The sequence below is a fragment of the Marmota monax genome, unplaced genomic scaffold (assembly GCF_021218885.2).
Source record: "Marmota monax isolate L192 unplaced genomic scaffold, Marmota_monax_Labrador192_F-V1.1 WCK01_AAM20220418_F8-fsc00002, whole genome shotgun sequence".
NCBI lineage: Eukaryota > Metazoa > Chordata > Mammalia > Rodentia > Sciuridae > Marmota > Marmota monax.
Window position 1 is genome coordinate 3,148,606 of NW_026693571.1, and position 6,000 is coordinate 3,154,605.

Below are 6,000 nucleotides of genomic sequence, written 5' to 3' on the forward strand. Positions count from 1 at the left end.
ATTTTTGGATAACATTATAAAATTCACCATGCATATTATAAATATTGAAAGTTATTTATGTTATATTTCAAGTATACTCTTGGAGAAAAATTGTGGCACTTTTACTTTTCTTCAAATTGAAATAATTAATTAAAATCATCCAGTTAAAAAAATAAAGAAAATTGAAAATAAACTCACTTTTTAAACTATCTTACCTTATTATTTTTAAAATATTTAAAAATTTTTCAATGAATCTAAACTTTCTTATTTAAATTTATGTTTTAAAAATATCTAAATTAAATAATGCTATTAAGAAACTCAAGCATTTAAAAATTTGGATATCCTTATGGGTTGAATTATGTCTTCCTCACAAAAGATATGTTGGAGTTTTAATTTCCAGTATCTCAAAATGTAATCTTCTTTGAAGATAGGGTCTCACTAATTTAGTCATTTTTAAATGAGATTATTAAACTGGATTCTAATACAATGTAATTGATGTCCTTAACAGAGGAAATTTGGATGAAGAGATAAGCATACATAAAGGTGAGACAATGTCTCAGGACAAAAAGAAATGCTATCTACAGGCCAAGAAGGGAAGCCTGAAAGAGATTCTTTTCTCACATCCTCAGAATGATACCTGGTTTAGGACTTCATGCCTTCAGAATTGTGAAACAATAAATTTCTCTTTTTCAAATCACCTGTTTGTGATACATTATTGTTATAGCAATCTGGAAAACTAACATCCTGTATTAATGCAGTACTATTACTGTGTTACCAGTGTTATAATTACTAAGGAAGCATTTACTTTTGCATTACTATTTCACTCTTTTTTCTCCATAAAATTATTGCTGCCCAAAAAAATTAGAAGTAAAGAACCATATAAATATATTATGTAACATTTTATACATATGATGCTGTATTTATAGGTACTTGTAGCAATTACAAAAATCTAAATTATTACAATGTTAAATTTAGTTCATTTTACTCATTCTTGTTTGATTTTACCATATTTTCAGTGTCTTATATAGTTGATTGCTTTAACACAAAATTGATGTCTCTGATACATTTCTTTGATAAGATGTAAATTTTATCTTTAAAGACTTTCCATTGATTATGCCATTGTTCCTGAAACCTAACTATGCTGCTAATAGCTGTACTTGAGAAGAAACATTTTCATTAAAACTGCAATCATCTAAGTCAAACAAGACATAAATCTATAAAAAGTAATTTTTAAAAAAAATTCATTAAATTTAAAGGTATTGTCTACAACAGAATCAAGTTAGTGATTTGACAGGTAAAAAGATATTTAAAAATCTTAAATAAAAAAATACTCTGGTTTAAAATACTCTGTATTTCAGCAACCATTCATATATTTTTATTATTTAAATGATATGTTTTTTGTCTTTAAGATGTAAATTACATTTTGAAATCTAAAAATATTAAATTGGAAATAGATGTGGTATGAAATTATAGAATACCAAAGATTTATGAATTTTTGCATAAATACAGTGAAAATACTTTTAAGAATTTTAGGGCAAAGACATTAAAAAGTAAAAATTAGAATTAGAAAGGAAACTAGTACTTAAAATGCATGGAAGGAGAAACATTTTTGAAGGACCAATTTTAGTATCATTACAATATGGTAAAGCATTTTACAAAGCACTCTCTAATATTATACTTGAATTGCTTCAAGGTTTTTTATTCCTAATTAATTTTGTTCATGATGTTCCTCAACTAAACATCAAAGGTCCTATCTTTAAATTGTATCTTATTATTTTCACTTTCTAGTTCTTCAAATTATTTCAGATTGGCATATCCTCAAAGGCAAGACTTTTTCTGATCCATAGTTATATATTTAATAAAAATTATACCACCATTGAATGTAGTATAACATTCAGGAAATGCTTAACAAGAGAATAAAAGAGAGTTTCAAACACCAGAATAATTATTAGGCAAGAAAGTTCAAGAAAAAGTCAAATTTTACTTTAATACTCTTCAAAATTGTAGAATTTGTACATTGTGAATCTAAACAATAATAAAATTACAGTAATTGTAATTTTTTAATGGGTCTTATTTTTAGTAGAACACTTATGTCCTTACAACTCTGTCATTCTTAAAAGTGGCACACAAACACTAACAAAAAATGCTGAGGAGGAAAAACAACAACAATAAAAATAACTTGGCCTAGAGACCACAGTTAAAAATGGCAAATACTGCCAGAACAGGATTTGGCCGTCTGAGAAGGACAATTCTTAAGCAATAAGAGAATAACAACAACAACAAAAAGATAATTTAAGACTGACTGAATTTTCTTTCTGATAAACAATCATGAGGTTTATCATGACCCTGAAGTAATTATAATTTGAGGCACTGCATTTTCAGGGCAGTAGGTAAACATTTGGATGTATTGAATACATGTACAGTCTTTGCCAATATTCAAAAGCAGGGAAGATATACATGTGCACATCACTACTTTTATATCATTGTTCCTCTTGTTCCTCTTCTGGAGACAGGACTTCAGGACCTAAGCATTGTTTTTCAGCTCCCTTTTGTTACAACATATTCTCAAGAAGCACCAAGGCAGTTGTCAACCTTTAATGTTAGTGGTTCTTAAATGAGAATGATTACATTTGGCAACATTTGGAGACACTTTTGGTTGTCATTACTAGGATAGGGGATTGCCATCGGCATGTAGTGATCCAATAGGTAGAGGCTAAGGATTCTGTTAACCCTTCTATCATTTAATGGGAAGACCTCATAGCAAAGGATTGTATCATCCAAAATAGCAATTGTGCCAAGTTTGAAATACTTGATTCACAGTCTTGTTGACTTTGGCTTCACATTTATACTTCCACATCCTTATGCCCTATCTTTACTAAATTCTGTAAAACCTTTTTATAATCTATTTATGTATTTGACCTAACATCTTGTGATGATGCATCCCATAAGATAATTACATACTGCATAAAATATACCTTATTTGTATAGACTTTACAAGCTTGTTATGATTAAGTATTGCATTTCCAATTGGCTTGTCATCTGGAATTGTAAGAGCAATACTGAATTTGTTATTTTCTTTGCTGTTTTCCTATTAAGACAGATCCCATTTTTATTGTCAATTTTATGAATACCTTTTCCTATCCACATAATTTATGACATTAAATACTCCAAATCCCTAGAAAAATATATTTGTATTGTAGTAAAAATATCTGCTCTGTAAGAATTAAGTTCCCAGGATGATGTAGCTCCAGTCTCTTCCTTGTCAATATCTCAGTCACATGTCAAAAGAGGAGAAGCACATCAAACCTTAAACTGAATCATCAGGAAAATTAGCTATCCATTTGCAGCCTCAGGGATTTCTAAATCAAGGACATTTTGACAATGGAGCCCTACATCTAATTTTGTGTCAAAACAAACTCTGTATCACTTGGTAGATATATTTTTAGTTTTTTGAAGAACTCCCTATTATTCTCCATAATGACTGCACTACATTACATTCCCACCAACAGTCTATAAAAACAATATTTTTTTTCTTCAAATTCTTGCCATAATTTCTTATAATTTTAAGTATTCACTCTAACTGGGATGAGATGATATCTCTTTATAAATTTCATTGGTACTTCCCCAATGGTCAATGAAATTGTGTAAGAAATTAGACAATACCTTATACCTAGAGTACTCACTTAATAGCAAAATGAAGTCTAGTTCTAAAATGTTTCTAAAAGAAAAAAGTTAAGATGATTGAAAAAAACTATTATAAAAAAGAAGAAGAAGAACAACAACAAGCTAACAGAAGATGATTAATATCCAACCAGGCATCTTAACCATTCCTAGGCTGAAATGCAAACAGAAGAGTATAATGGACTACATTGGGTTCCTTCAATTTATGAGTGAAAGCCCTACTCCAGTACCTAAATCTCACTACCTCAGAATATAGCTGCATTTTGAATTAGAGCATTCAAAGTGGTGAAAATTTTAAAAGAAGCCACTAAAACGAACTCTAAACAAATTTGACCAAAGTCCTTGCAAGAAAAACATTACATATAGAAAGAGGTACTAGGGAATATTAGCTCACACAGAGGGAAGACCACACAAGGTCATATCATGAGGGCGATCTCTAAGGAGAAAGGCCACAGAAGAAACCAGATTTATAGACACTTTGCTATTGGACTTCCAGCACAAAGTCCAAAAAGTAATATGAGATGCTAGAATTAGGTTTAACTTCTGCTGTTTAAGCCACTTGGTGTGTGACATTTTGTAAGCAGCCTTAGCAAACTAATACACAGAGGAAAGCTAGAATCATGTTGGACCAGTCAGGCAGGAGGTGAAGCCACGCGGGAATTAGCAGCTGTTAGGTATAATAGTTTGCAAAGAAGGCAAGAGACAAGGTTTCTTTTCCTCTCATCACGCTCAATAGTTTTATCCCAAGTTTCAGGGAGTTTGTTAAGCTGTTCCTGCCAATATGGGTTCACAACCTAGTTAACTTTAAGAAAATGCCGTCATTTCTGAAAATTCATCCAGTCTGCTTTTTGGTGCAAAGTGCTCTGTTTTTCATTGCTTTTTGGATAAACTGAACTTTAGAATTACCTCCTTTTCTATCTAAGATCATTCAGAAGGGTATATCTTAATTGAAAAACAGAAATATTGAGTTACCATTTTTATAAGTGTTCTTATTCTGGGTGCATATATCAGGAAATTTTCTAAGATTTTTCTTAACAACTATGTATGAAAATGTCCCAGTGATACACAAAAACAGATATATTCTATATATTCTCCATTCAAATTATAAACAAAAAATGTCTATATATTAATGCTATCAATAACTCAACTTTATTTTAAATGTATGATTATTTAGGCTATTAATTTGTCTAATAATTAAGAAAATATGATCTAAAGTCTCCCTTTTCATAACTTTTTTTCCTTCTTTATATTAAATCCTCAATAATTTTTACTTTATATTTTTAATTTATGTTTTGGGGGTATATAAAGTTTGTGAATATAATATCTGATTCGTAAATTGAGATTTTTATGAACACATGGTATCCACCATTATCTCATCTAAAAATTTCACCCTTAATTCTATAAACTTGATGCAACTAGTGCCACCTCATATTTAGTTTTATAAGTTGCCTATTTTGCATCTGCAAATTTGTTTATGTTGACTTTATTTTGCACTGTTTAACTGTCATCATAAGCAACATATAATTTTATTTTTTATTACATACCCTATTATTTAATGACCTTAACTTAGCAATGTACATATTAATTTTATTTTTATTATATATTAATTCTCTTATTTTTCTCTTGACATTATTTATTCTGGATTTTTTTAAGCTATAATGTTATTAATTATCTTCTTTTCCCATAATTAATTTAATGATTTTACTATAAAATGTTCTTCTATTGTTCCTCTTCTTCCAAAATAAGGAGAAACATGAGGGATAGAACCTCTGGATCCTTGAACTTTGCAAATATATGTCAACTTGATTGATAAATGATGTATTTCTTAGATGCATGTACATTTATTGAATTTTAGGCTTATTGTTTTTCATTATTGTGTAGATGCTATTCCATCTTCCAATTTGGCAAATAAGAAACCTTGAAGTAAGGAGAAATAGACTCCAGAATTTTACCTCAAGATATTTTTAACTTATAGTTTCTTATATTTTTACCTCTCAATTTGATCATTTTAAAAGGTGCTTCATAAGACTTTTCAAAAATTTTTGGACATTAATAGTCATTATTTCTTCTCCAATTCTTTTTTTTTTGTTTTTTGTTTTTTGTTTTTTTTTGTTTGTTTGTTTTGTTTACTACTACATAACAAACTACAACAAACTTAGTAAAACAAAACACATTTATTACCTCATAATTTCTGTTGGAAGAAATCCAGGCACAACTTAGCTGGGTTTCTTCTAGTTTAGGATCTCAGCATCCTGTAACCTGGGTGTCACCATGGGCTGCCTGCCATTTACTCAAATGTTTGAATAGGGGAAGATCCACTTACAAGCTCCCTTGGGTTGT